The following is a 14,761-nucleotide window of genomic DNA, read 5'->3' as shown; positions in this document are numbered from 1 at the left end:
GAGATCAGTAAGAGTCACGTACATTACGCCTCTCCCCTTCTCTCTTTTCCGCCTAAATACACGGTGGGTTCGCGTTGCGCCACGTTTCTATAATTAGTGATGGTGCGCGTATAAGAAGATTCTTATTTTTATTTAAACTTGAGCGTCCTTGCTGCGACCGATTATACGTATATACGTGTAATGTGCCCAACGACGAGAAAGTTGCAATTCTCTCTCTCTCTCTATCTCTCTCTCTCGAGCGTCGCGACGCCGCGGCGAAGATCTCTATAATATACAGAGGCGATCGGATGGTTCTAAGTCGCAGGTGATCGAGCACGCAAGTTCGCCTTTATCCCCGGGTTACCAGGCAAGACGTCCGAGGATTTACCAATAATAATTATTACCGAATGTATTTTTTCACTCGGTCTCGTACCCTTGCAAAGTCGATCGCCCCTCTCCCCCCCGATCTTCTCTCTCTCTCTCTCTCTTTCTCTCTCTCTACAGTCGGCCCGAACCTCGTCCGATGTCCGCTGTGCGCTGCTACTAATTCATTGTCAGCCCGTGTTCTTAAAAACAAATTTATAAATAAAAATACACGGCCCCCGGACAGTGGTCCGTACACTCTATGCAACGATCGGGTCTATTCACTTCGTCGCCAAGAAGAAATTAATTCACACCTACGCGAGTCGTGTTCCTCTACCTGATCTCTGTAGGCAGGCGTAAGACACCGCAACGATGAACGGGAACATAATACCGTGGCATTCCAGCGGTTGCAGGAATCAACGCCTTGACTCACCGTCGGCTCTTTACACCAGCTACTCTAGTGACATCGAACTGTAACCACTTACTGTATTTAGAATCCTTTAACCCAGATCGAAAGTCACACCGAAGGTATTTCAGTCGCTTGTACCTCTTACGTTATTATACGTTATACACTTAATCTCGCACGGGTTCACTAGCCGGAGTACCAAAATGGATCGGTCGGACCATTTCTCAAAGATTTTCGATTCGACGACACCTCTTTGATCGCTGGGTATTACACTGATCCGAGGAGCCAGATAATTCAGTTCAATCAAAAGGTACCGGAAAACTGCGATAATCAAACTTCGATCAACGGCTTGTCTAAGTTAAGCTCATCCAATTAGCGAACGATTCTTCGTCGTTCGACACCGAGAGTGAAAAAATGACTCAAACATTAGCTTTCTCAGACTCGAAAGTACCCTTTCGGTCACCGGGGATCCACGCTGGTTTTAAAAACCGAAAGCTTCAATTCCAAGTTCAGATCATTATATAGCCGCGGACGATTCCCCGACAGTGAGAGTGTGAGTATAATATTACTTAAAATTTGAATCGTCGGAAGGAGGATCGGGGGTACGTAAGAAAGTAAAAGAGAGAGAGAGAGAGAGAGAGATAAGGTGGAACGTTGGTCTATGTGCAACTAAACCTGGCTCAGTTAATTAGAGACGAAGGCAGAGCAGAGAGAGGATGGAACGTGTGTGTGCGCGCGTGTGTGTGTGTGTGTGTCCAGAGAAGAATTACGAAGTGCCCCTCGCCTCCCCCGCTTTCCGACGACTGCTCTCCTTCCCTCCCCCTTTCACCCTCTCCTCGCACTCTTTCTCCGTCGGTTTCGTTATACCAGCAATTCCTCCTTTCCTTCTCGCTTATTTGTGTTTCCCTGTGTTTGTTTAATCAGGCGCAGAGCTCAGTCTTCATTACCCGCACTAATTTATCTACCCTGTCGTACGCCTCTGCAGTCTGGCCTCATCCTCCGCCGCGGCCACCGCCGCCGCCGCCGCCACCGCCGCCGCCCCTGGGGGTTAAGAGATTCCCCACCAGAGCTTGCAGCATGGGATGGCTTACAACGACGAGAACCGCTGTGGACACTTCGCGTCGCGGGTTTTCCGCTTTGCACCGATGCTATCGACGGGTGTAAAAAATCTCTGAACTTGGAGGCCGTCGGAGAGGCAGGGGTCGGGGGTGGGAGGAAGAGCGTCTTTCAGACCGAGTCTTCATCACAATTACAGATCCCCGATCCCGGACTCCCCCTCCCCCCCCGTTCGGAAGGGTGACTTCTGGGTCCGGATATCGATGGCAATATTCGTTAAGTCTCGGAGCCGACTTATTTGTCGGCGGATACGTCGCGGCGCGCGAAGCGGGATCACCGCGTCAATAAGGTGTTTGTTTAATTTGCGGATTCATCCGAGGCTCCGCATCTCCTCCCCGTCGTTCGAGCAGCGGCGCTCAACCCTCGACGAAGACCGAGATGAAGGGGTTCCTGGGACACAAAGCGCCGGGAGTACGGCGCCAATTACGTAATCCGGGTGTCTTCCGTCATTTTAGCGTTGAAATCCGGGCGTCGAGGGCAAGCCCTGACACCCTGACGAAGGATCCCGGGATCCGGTCCAATATAGCATAATACGCAGGGCTTAGCTGATATTCCGGCGGCGTCCTCGTCTCGCCCGGTTCGCCCTCTCGCTTCCTCCTCGGGAGGAAAGTCCCGCTCCTCCAGGTCCGGCTGGGCACGGTGGTCAGTGCTCCTTACCAGCCCGGCTCTGCCGGGGCCGCGTTGGTGGCGAGTCTGTTCTTAATTAACGCCCGCCTCTTTTGCTGCAGCCCCCGTTCAGCCCCGCTCAACCCCCGGCCGCTGCCCGGCTGCCGCCAGTAATGAGGGTGGTTCCGCGTATGCGTTCGTCGATGAAACACCCCCACAACCAGCGGCGTCGTCGTGACCTAGATGAGACGCGGGCTCCGTCTAGCTAATTCCTTTCTTCCGCACTGACCGCCGGAGTAACTATCACGTCTCCTCGCTATCCCCCCCCTGGTCCTTCGTTATGTGTAGATACGTACCTACTATCCACTTTCCTCCTCTCTTTCTCTCTCTCTCTCTCTCATCGCCTCTGTACCTTTCGGTCTGGAAAGTTTTTTTTTTTCTCATTACATTGTATCCTCAACCTTCGGCAAATTTTTTAAGCTACAAATTTCGATTCGACTCGAAATTGGAGATAGTTGTTATAGTTTGAACTGCGATACGAAGATCCTCTCGTTTCCAGTTCGTTGGATCTTACGATTTATCAAAAATTTGTTCTTCAATTTGATGACGTTTTCGAATCGAACCTCTACAGTCGAATTTTTACAAAGAACAGAGCTTGGTACTTCTTAACATGAAATTCATTCTAAGGTAGAATCTTAGGAACTGCGAAAAAAAAACACGTTCTTTCAACACTTGCCGTTCTGTACGTGCAAAAGACCAAGAAATTATTTGTCTTTTTTTGCTTTTCGTGCGATAGGGATGAAAATATAAGCGTAATTAAATCTGTACGAGCATTCCAGGGATTTGGAATTTTACTTGGTCTTCGCGTATACCGGAGTGAAAATGTAAAAAAAGAACGTTTTCTTGAGGATATATCTTAAAAAGAATTTGGTATTCGGAAGGATCAGGCATTTTTACACAAAAACACATTAGGCAATTATTGACTCTAATATCAGGAAGGCCTAAGAATTTCAAGACAGAGGTTTAAACCAGAAGCGTGTTAAGATCGATTAACGCGTTTAGTGCAAACGTTCAGATCAAAGGGTATAAAAATTGTATGATTTTCGTATCATGATGTAGACCATCAACGTAAATTCAATTCGCAGCCAACGAGAAATTTCTGCACCAAAAGGCTGGTCGAAAGTTGATAGATCGGTCCATGTATCTGATTATTATATCAGCTCGGAAATATGTCAAACTTTCGTTTTACAGTTTCTTAAGAAATTCGTCATTGTCGCAAACTTTCTCAATATCTTGAGATCCTCGGTTGCGAACGTCTTATCATTGCTTTTGATCGTTTCCACGTTTGACCTTTTCATTTTTCATCCTCAAAGTTGGAGACAAGCTAAGGAGAATAAGTCGAAAGAGAAACATGACGAGTTTATTCGAACGTATCATTAAAAACTTTGCCCTCAAGGCCGGCGGATTTCGAGTTGTGTTCAATGTCAAGATGCGGAACGAATTGTTCGGAGGGATAGGCAAGACGAGAAGAATTTTGCAACAACCCTACCGATCTAAACGTCGAATTTTGTCTCGTTCGTTGTTAAGGTTCCCGCAGCCGATTTACATACGCATTATAAAGGCAACAAAAACATTTTCGGTCAACGCGAGGTGGGCAAGACGTAGCAGGTATCACGATCAGCGAATGCAAAATTGGATAATTTCTTAAAGAAAATGAATTATTCGAAGCCGTGTACCGGCGTCCGTCACGGGGGTAAATTACACGCTGTCAGGAAGCACAATGAATTGTCGTTGTGCGTTTGGTAATCATATGTCTGGGGGGCGAGAGAAGGAGCCAGCGTATAAGGAGAGCGGCGAGGGGCGAGGGGGAACGGGGCAAATGACCGCTAACACGACAGCCAAACTACAACCGTTATTATAATTCCCGCTTTCGATTGAATTCGTTTCTAAGCTTTTTTCCCCCCCTCCGTTAGCTCTGGCGATCCGACTCTCCTCGTTATGAGGGGGAGGGGGGTTGAATCTGCGGCACGCAAAAGAGAGAGAAAAACAGCGGAAAGAAGTCGGCCGCGATAAGGCTGAATGTGAAAATAAGTGGAAGCGGGTAATAACAACGGGGATAACCTTTTAATTATAATCAGGAAAGGGGGGCGATGGCGAATCTCTTCTTACCTCCGCGTCCCGACCGAAAAATACACACGCACATAATCAGGGCGGTAAAATAATCAGAAGAACGGAGGATCTCGGTGTGCCCGGGGGCGGGGGGTGGAGGTGGAGGTGGAGGCGCGTACGTTCATTGCGTGACCCAATCTATGTAATCACATAGAGCCTGCACAGCTAGCCGGTCGATACCGCAGCTATATGTCAGCGTATACTTTCTTCCACAAGCCGGCATGCATGTGGCGAGTATCGTCGCAACGCGGTCAGTCTTCGAATCGTGCACCAGCTGTGTCCTACGTCTCAGTGTCCGAGAGGCAGTGTACATGTCTGCGAAACGCGTGATCTCTCTATTATTCAGAGCCTCGACTTTGGGTGGCGAACTGCAAAGCTGCGGCGGTTCGTTGGGGAATGGCACCTGTATTGTTTTACAAGTGCGGAAAGTTGGTGATTTCCGACTAGTGAGGAGTTTGCGGCGTGAGCTAAGGCGGGCGCTGTAGACGCAAGAGTTGGTATATATTGTCCGACATCTGTGAAGGAGAGTTTGATTTTAGAAGCAAGCGAATATGGGATAATAATTTGAAAGAAGTAGAGTCAAGGGTATTCAAGAGCTACAGAGGCACAGGCTTTGTGAAACCTAACCTAAACGCGCAAGCTTCGGGTTGAACTCAGACCAGCGACGTCACTTGCGATGCGTGAAATTAGGTTATCGAAGGTGCGCATGCGCCAAGAAAGCCTTAGTGTGTAAAATTGAAAAGCTGAACCGAGCACATGCGCAACAGTCGTATTACCGCACTGTTCAGAAACGTGGCAATTTATGCACGCTACGCAGGCTTCGACATTTAAATGTCCACGCATGTGTTAGAAAAAACTCTTTTGTGAAGTATCATTATTATTGAGGCTTGTAAGTATTCGGACGAAAGCATTTGCCAATTGGGGCGATGTTGCTTTGTGATAGTTTTTTTTTTTGTTTTCTTCATCAGCTTCAGGACGTTTTTTTTCTGAACCGGAACCATTCGTCATGCGTCCAGAGTGCACTAGCGTCGTGTCGTGCAAGACGGACAGCGATTATTGTCTCATTAGGTAATTATACACGGTCAATGATGCCGCTGCAGGGCTTGGATTGTACGATCCCGCCAAGCTTGAAGATGAATGAGTCCCACCGTCTGAATGAAAACTTCAAAAAAAAAAAAAAACGAAACTGTTTTGAAAATCTCGAGCGACGTTACTCGCGAGTAATTTGAGCAGAGGTTTTATGGTTAATACTTTAAAAATGATTAAACTCTAGGGTTTTTACTATCAAATTCTAAGCTTTTCGCAAATAACCACGAAGATAAAATTTCACTCATAGTTATCACCAGAATGGGTTAAAAATAATTTAGTGTAGATTATACAGTACAAGAAATGTTCGTCAGCAATTGCATTTCCGTCTCGTAACTGTACCACGAATGCAAGATTCCGTAAACATATTTCAAGAAATTCGTGGGAATCCGGTCAGTGGTTAGAACGTGCTCGATAACGTCGGAATCGGATGAAAAGCACGAGAGTCTAATCATTTTTACCTACCCTCAAGTATCACCTAAAATTGTTATATTGTCTTAGCCTCTTTTATTCGAATCTGCTCATCGCCAAGCTGATTTCCGTCACGTACAAGGGATGTAGTCGCGTTCGCGTTCTCCGTTCTTGGCGCGACGAAGATTGCCGGCGACTTTGCGTCCCCCTTTTCCTAACTTTTGACTCGGACGGTGATGCCGAATCATCCTGAAACGAGGCTGAATTTGGTTCCCAGCCTCGGTCCCCCTCCCGAGTCGCGGCTCGGTGGAGGAATTGCTTAATTAATTGATCACGCCTCGTCCAACGGTCCTCTGCGGTCCCGTGTATCCTGCCATCCACCGCGTCCTCCTCCTCTCCCGGACAGAAGAAGCGTGAAAGAGGCCCCAAAATCGGCGACTCGCATCCCCTGCGCGCGATCGCCCGCAGACAATGGGGTGGTTTGACGGGCAAAAAACGGTCCAACTGTTCGTCCTCGAGGGGTTCGAGGGGCGGACGCGGACGAGGATCCGCTGGGGTGCGAGACCGCGAGAGCCGATATTTGCGAGGCGACGCTGTACAACAGGTTTTGCCCTTTGTTTCAGCCGGAATTCCCATGCCGACCGGTGCCCGCCGCCGGTCGTCGTCCATCCGTTGCGGGGCGAAGGAAACCGTCGTCCTTTAGTCGGGAGGAAAGGGACGTCGAAGACGGCGAGGCGGCGCTGCGGCCAGTCGATAAACGCCCGGCAGTCTCTCTTCCTTGGCCGGATGCGGGGTTCCCCTGCAGACGCATCCGTTCCGTTCCCGCGTTCCCTCGTCCAGTCCGACTGGACGGGCGCGCGCGCGGATAACAGCAATTAACCCCCGTTAATAGAGACGATTGTGATTAATTCTCGAAGTTAATGACCAGCTACACGTTGCGAAGGCATATACGCGCCATGGAAAAATTAGAGACCATGATTCCTCCGGTCCGTCTTCAGGGCGAACGGAGCGAGAGACCCGCAGACCGGGCGTCGCGCTTCGCTGATCTTTCAACCGGCAATCACTCGCCTTACTTGTGGGACTGGGAAGAAGGTGCTCGCTGCTATTCCTCTCCCTCTCTCTCTCTCTCTCTTACTCTCTCTCGCTCCGCATTGCGCTCCTCGCCCCCGCGTCTCTTTCTCGGGACTGCGGTGTACGTACGTATGTACGTAGGTAGGTACTTTCACAAATGAAGACCTAGGATGCAAAGTACCATCTCGGATAGAGTCGACTTTTGGGAAGAGAATTCATTTCCCGGTTATACCCTCTACCTGTACTTTGCTATCAGGATATTGAAGAACCGGTTCGAATACGTTTTTCTTTTTATTTGATCATTTTTTTTTTTTTTTTATTTCTCTTTATTCGTCGTGCGCGTAAAGCTACGAGTCGCTTTTACCCCAATTTCCTTGCCCCGCTATTTCTTTATTCATCAAAGTTTAGCGCCGTATTATAGATCGTGCGTTGTCCTAGATTAAATTTATTTCGTAACACAGCTTTGTAGCTAGATTCTCGCTGGTGGGTTCAGAACCATGTTTCTAGTATCATTTATTAATACTCGGACAGAAGCATTTGAGAATAGATAAATTCTACGTATTAACAACAATAATTCATTGTTCAGATTCTGCACTCTCGATCAGTTATCTCAATTAAACTGGCAATAATCGTCTTCAGAACTAGTTGGCTTTGAATTTAGAATACGAGGAGAATTTTTTTTCAAATATCCAAGAAAAATTGTCTCAATAATTGTAACTTATTCGTGACAGATAAGTTTTGGATCGAGTATAAAGCTTTGTACCTTGGTTTATATTTATCTCTCGCACCGTCAGATGCTTGCAAATTTCTTCTCGACTTGCTATTCCGTATTGAATACGCAATAACAAGATGAAACTTGACGAATGAAACGAACGATTAACAAGCGAACAAGATGCGAAGTTTAAAATCGAAATAATAAAATTGGCAGGTGAAAAAATTAGATTCGTGAACCGTTATCGGATCGCGATCGTAAATTATTACATAATCAAAATGATCTTCCGTTTCTTATTTCTCCCCTCACTTCGGTCGGTTGCCATATATTTTTCACACCTCAAGTCCGATTAGGTAGGTACAAAGTACGGCGTGTAGCGTAAATACGCGATGTCGAATCTACTGCGTCCAAATAAATATGCGTTACACCTATAAAGCGGGCAGGAACGGATATAATACCTCGAGGAGGAGCCTGCGGTGTGGCAAGAGCAATGAGCTCATCGTCAGAGACCGAATTTAACCTGAGCCGAAGCATTTAAAAATAATTCGTAATTATCATTATTATTAATAGTTTGCACGCTCAGCAACCACTCGCAAGCTGTTCTCCGGCCTCGGGTCGAATCTGATCTTCGACGATGAGTCGTGACCGTATAATTCAAAGCGCGGGCGGCTGTTATAAAATTCACCACCCGACGCGCCGAGCATCGATAATAATTCAAGAAATATGGGAAAACCAAGAAACAGACACGCGGTCTTTGATCGGACAATAATTCAGAATAATTATTACGTTTTATAACATTTTTTCCATGTCTCCTTAGCTTAACGGCAGAAAAGATTCAATTTTATGATTTCTTAACGATGAATCTTGTCGAAAGCACAAACCTCCGGGTTACATCGAACAAGTTTGAGCGTTACTTGGCAATTGTCGGTAAATCGAATGGTTTGAATTATTAAGAAAAAGCTAATTTATTACAGTTTGGTAGAATAAAACTTGGCCCACAAACAAAATAAGTGTTCGTTTGTAAAAAAAGTTCATTCGATACTGATCTGGCACTGAAAAATAGGATAAAGTAGCGAGTGCCAAGCAGGTGTTGCATGAAATTCTTAGAAATTTCAAGAACCTGAGTCACCAGGACTGGTTGTTGCATATTTAACATTCTTTCAATGTAAAAACACGAGGAGACAAAACGATCACAGAATTTATTTAATGATTTTATAAATATCAGTCATCACCACTGAAAAACGATGATTGATTCAACGAAAGTAACCAATATTCAAATTGACTGATTCGAAATTGTGACGGATCAGCCGTAAAAGAGAAAAACATTTATTCAATGATATTTCTGTTTTGAATATTTCATTGCCTTCCAATTTGAAGCTCCTTGTTAACTATTTTTGAATCCTAATTCCAAGAACAGACAGATAAATTCTTAGCAGTAGTTATTGCAGAGTAGTCTTCAATTTATACTGTTATTTTCCATCGTAACAGAAAATATCGTTCTGGATACAAAATGAAAATGACATTTTAAGCTGTAACCAAAAAATTTCATACCTACGTGCTGCGATTCTTTTTGATTATAGTCACAAGCATTATATTTCATTGTAACCATTGGGATAATTCGATGTTTTGGAACGAGGATGAATTGACGTCAAGTCCTTATTTGACAGGAAAAACATGGCATTGACAACTATGATTACCTTAAACAGTAACTCGTATCACATTTTCGTACGATATTGTTAACATCAAGTCCGTTGATGCAACGATGCTTATTTCAATGGCATATTCTGTCGATTAATTCTAAAAATAAGTCAAATTTTTCGCGACAAAAATTCGCCGTTCGATAAAATATCATATATGAAGCGAACGGAACGAAGGAGACATTTTTTAACATCGCCAACGACGCAGGGGAGAAATTTCCCCCTGTTTATGCGAGCACGGAATATGCGGTTCTAATCCGGTGTGCAGGGCCCACACACGTGGGTCCCCGTTTGCACGCGGGGGTAGGGGGAGAATTCTGGTGTGTTTTTTCCACCGAGTTCCTCGTCGAAGTATCGATTGGGTTCGTAAAATAATTACCTCTCCTACATTAGGGTCCCCCTTCCTCCCCACCCCGCCCCGGTCTATTAGACTAGACGATTCCCGTCGTCAGGGAGCGATCGAGCCAGCCAGCTAGTCGGCCTAGGCCAGCAGCAGCTGCCCAGTCGCGGTGCCCTTCTTAATTAATTATTTAACCACGCCGTGAAATAAATATTCATCCTGCACCGTCAGCGCCGCCGTTAATAATGTCGGATTATATTTTTGGAGTCGGGGTAGATCGATAGCCGGCCGCATCGCTTGTCTGCGATTCAGTCAATGTGGAAACGACTTTTTCACGTCATGGTAACGTCTTTTTTCATCTCGAACACGGTCCGAACGTAACGCGTCCTGCTGCGTTTAAAAATTCTCACCAAGTCTCAAGTTTACTAGAATTTTTTACTCTCAAATAACGGGTTGGATAAATTTTAATGAGCGCAATTTTTGTAAAACAATCGTGAATATGTACGACCTTGTACATCTTGCCATATTTTTTTTTTTCGAGTACGAACAGCCTGAAGCCCTTATCAAGATCCGGACTTTTTGTAACTTTTTTTCAAAACAGCGGATTCCTGAAGCTGACCTTCCAAGGTTTCCAAAAACAAACGTATTATTATTTGTATTAAAACAAAGCACGCATCGCAGTACCTACGCAATTATTTTGTAAAATTCCGTGAAGAAACTGGGATAAGTATACCCAATGACGTACTGTTTAAATGGAAAAAAGTCACTCGGTGTGGCCACTGTTAGACTTCGGCGAAAGATCCTATGCTTCGGGAGGATTTTTTTCTGGGGAAAAACCGATGATTGGGAATTGTTCGATCAAAACAAAAGAAAAGCAAATCACGATCGTGGTCCGATCTGAAAGCAATTACCTTAAAGTACACGAGTGCGCCGTAAAAGCGAGGGATTAATCGTGGGTGGAAGGAAAAGTGGAGCGTAAGTCGGTGAAAAGTCGTGAATAATAACGCATGCTGGAAAGTGCGCTGCTGCGCTAACTAACTGCGTGGCTCGCTCTCTTCTCTTCTCTTCTCTTCTCTTCTTGAGCGGTCGAGAGAGCTTACAAGTCGGATGGCGTGAGTGGGTGGATGCCAGTCCGCGGGTATTTCTGTATCTAATTATAATCCTGGACGAGGGGAGCGAAAGGAGCGATGTGAGGTAGCGGAGTGTAGATCGGCTAAAATTAGACTATATAGTCTGCACGGCGTTATTTTATATTTCACCTCTCCACCCCCCCCGTTCCCTTCTCATCACGCCCTCCTTCTGCTTCTGCTTCTGCTTCATTCCTCCCTTTTGCTCTCAATTTGTAACCGAACACTCGGTCCTCCTCGTCTAACACGTCGCCCCCGACGCGCCGCGTTATATATGCATCACATACGGTCAAAATAAGGAGAAAAACAAATCCACGCTACATAGCACGGAAAGATACCGTAAGATCATAGTTTCCTTTAAACAATTCATTTCGGTTCAACGAGACGAGTTTTTATCTCCACGCTGAAGCGTGTTTCTGTCTCTATGATTGACTCGATTTGTAGGTTCAATTTTAGAATCTAAAATAATACCGCACCGCAATGATTAGTCGTTTTCTTTTTAAACTTTGGGACTGGTATAGTCGGATGACAAATGTACAGGTACGCATTCGTCCGGATTTTATACCGGCTACAAACGTTCGCTGTGACTCTGGCTGTAAACCTTCAAGCTCTACGGATCTATAGTGCAGACGTTTTAATCCACTCTCAATCGAACGTCTACATTCAATGAGACTGTTCCGAATCCCTCGTCAATTTCACCACGGAAAGAAGCATGGACTGCGGTCAGCTTGCTGTCCGCTGAATATGTGAACGTGCATATGTCGAGAAATTATATCGAATGACTGTGGCGCCTTTCACCGTCACATGGTACGATATCGGGAGTAAGCTTGAAAAAGGAGACCCTAGTTTGGCTGAAAAAAAATCGCTACATTTAATTACTGAAGAATTTCAGCAACGGAACTTAATCGTTGTATTACAAGAAATGCAAAGATTTTTCTGACGGTGTGGAAAAGCGGAGAACGAAAGATGAAAAATAAAAAAAAAAAAAAAAAATGTCCGCGGGGATCAGAAATGAAGGAGAACACGGGAATGATATATAGACGCCCACCTGCACGGGTTCGCCGATCATTCAGAAGCCTGGATCGATCGAGAGCCCTCGTGTAATTTGACTGAACGAGTGCAGGAATAGAGGAGAGGGTGGAGGGATTAAAGCTGGGCGCTTTGTTCAACGTCGCGGTGAACAAAAAGAAGGCTGGAGCTTTACACGAATAAAGAGAGAGAGAGAGAGAGAGAGAGAGAGAGAGAGAGAGCGGGATAATATTCGTAGAAAAATAATAATAAAAGGAGAAAAAGACTGACAGCTTGTGATTAGGCGCCGTAGGAATAATAATCACGATAATGACAGGTTTACACCCCTGGCTGGAGCCCTCCCCCCACCGCGGACCACCTTTCGACGGGGGGGGGGGGGAAGGGGCAGGGGTCGGGGGATTTGTTGGGTTAATTGTTGTGTGGCGTGTGGCGTGTCCACGTCGTGCGTCTGCCGCACGCAAATGTCACTGCAAGGCACCGAAAAACCGTATTCTTGTGTAACAGCGAGGCAAACACCTCGCGAGGCAAGCGAGCGAAGCACGTTGCTGGCCCAGGAAGATGTTGCTCGAAGGGAAAGAGAAAGGGGGCCGAAAAACTACGAGGAGAGAGAGGATTCCTTGTAATCTCGGGTTAATAGCTGCACGGCTATACGTACGACACGCATCGCACATGCGTGCCGTGGATGGACCGTCAAAGCTTTTCCCCCTCCCCCCCCCTCAACGACGCTTTTGACGTTTTTACAAGGTTAAACGGATCCTCTCATCCCGCTATCCGCTCTGACTGACTATTCAGAGACGTCAATCTGGCAGCTCGGCACGCGTTCGTCACAGGCCGGAAAATTCCTGGTGAATTTCAGTGTCCGAATGTTAATCTTGAAAGATCGGGAAACGTTTCAACGATCGTTCACGGAGAGATGATTTTTCTCTGGCAAAAAAATTATCCCACGCGCCGTGCGGCTTGGTGTAGGTATCTAATTGAAATCAACGGAATTCCACGCCGCTGGTCCAGTGTATTACATAAATATAAATAGCCGCGGAGTGTTCGGGGGTTTCCTTTTTCAACCCGGTACCGCGGGGATAGGAGCGTAACTATTTCCTAAAAGAATTCGGTGGCGGTCTTGATTTTTTTTCCGTGCTGTAAACAAAGCTCTATAAATAATTAGAACCACCTCGGAAGTTGGGCTAATAAGTTTTACGGCCTCCCCGCACGCCTCCGATCCTCCGCGGCTCCGATTCTTCTGATACATCAATTCTCAGTCGCGGCTCTCGCGACCGGCTAGTAAAGTTCGTGATCAAACGGTCGGCGCAGCGGGAAAAGAAAAGAAACAGATTCGAGTCGAACCCGTTTCGGTTGATGGCCTGAAAACACACAAACTGGAACATCGCGTCAACGGGTCCACATCAAAGCGCGAAGGGATGCTGCGAGTCGCTGCGAGTTGCAGGGTCGCCTCGGCTCTCGAGGTGCATCACGGCACGGATATAAGTAACCTCCGGATTTTGTGATCCGTTTGTAACCAGCGCCCGGCGCTCGTAAGGGCGTCATTAAGATTATATTTAGGTGTCATAAACGAAGATATGCGCCGGTTGCGAGCCAACAACTCGACCCCTCGCGGCATTGCGGCGCGTACAAACGCAAAACGCGCCGCGGATTTTCCCCCGCGGCGCGAATCGAGCCCGAGGAAAATACGCGGACTAATTGCCGGGCGACGATTCGGCGACGGGGGTTGGATTCTGGGAGGCGCGATGGACCCATTTTGAGATTGGACAAGGGGTTGGATGTGCCGGGTATGCAAAGCGGGCGGTGAATTTCGAGCGGTCCTGCGCAGAGTGCGGCCCTCACCTCGTGCTCGTTGAGCTGCGATCCTCCTCTCCGCTCCCCCGCACCTTTCCCTCTTCCCGCAGCGAGACTCAACGCGCACAACACTGCAGCGTGGGGTATTTTACTTGTTACACGTAAAACCCGTTGAGCGCCACGGCGCTATCCGCACCGAAACACCGTGTAGAGGGTAGGTACAGCATGCGACGAAACCGCACGTAAAGCGCAGCGCGAGCTTGCCCTTCGAAAAGCTCGCATCACACGGGATTGACAGTTGGCCGCGCGATTCTACTCCGAGCGTTTCAAAACTACGTCGCGCACTCCGTGGTCCGGTGTTTGTTTTCTTTCTTATTTTTTGTCACGGACGTACGATCGGGCCCGCGACTTCCGGTCCTAGGCTTCCGGCGGTCACGGAACTCCTCGCACTCTCGACGAAACCCCCGCGGTCTTCCGAAGCCTCGACGCTCCGCGTTCTTAAATCCGTTTTCCTCGGGAACGCGGAAAAGAGAAAATGGCTGCTCGCCACTCCGCCGCGCCTCGACTACTGACTTGCCTCCCTCGTTTCACCGCGCACACACACATTTCCGAAGCACGCACGCGACCACGCGCCAACACACACTCCCCCGCATCCCATGCACGCTACCCCCGCGCACGTGTTTGCGCGCAGAACAGCTGACTGCTCTGACACCGCCGCCGTCAACTCGCGTTCGAAATTCAAACGCGGCCGCGAACGCGTTCGAAGAATGAACGCTCGTCTTCGCCTGCCCGAATCTTTCCTGCGTTCAAAAAACTCATCCGTTTCTCAGCGGCCTCGCGTCGCAGACGCGGACGAAC

At 47.3% G+C, this 14,761-nt stretch overlaps 1 protein-coding gene across 2 annotated transcripts in view; it reads right to left on the bottom strand.

Annotated features, from left to right (window-relative positions):
• LOC124300045 (zinc finger homeobox protein 3) overlaps nt 1–14,455 on the bottom strand; it is a 207,356-nt gene extending 192,901 nt beyond the window's left edge. For both annotated transcript variants that reach the window (XM_046753666.1, XM_046753664.1), the window contains exon 1: nt 13,952–14,455. The gene's annotated coding sequence lies outside the window, so the exon portion shown is untranslated. The remainder of the gene's footprint in view (nt 1–13,951) is intronic.
• Between the last annotated feature and the right edge of the window lie 306 nt (nt 14,456–14,761).

The sequence above is a fragment of the Neodiprion virginianus genome, chromosome 3, assembly GCF_021901495.1.
Source record: "Neodiprion virginianus isolate iyNeoVirg1 chromosome 3, iyNeoVirg1.1, whole genome shotgun sequence".
Lineage (NCBI taxonomy): Eukaryota > Metazoa > Arthropoda > Insecta > Hymenoptera > Diprionidae > Neodiprion > Neodiprion virginianus.
Note: the sequence above shows the minus strand (reverse complement) of the source record. Positions and strands in the feature narration are given on the sequence as shown.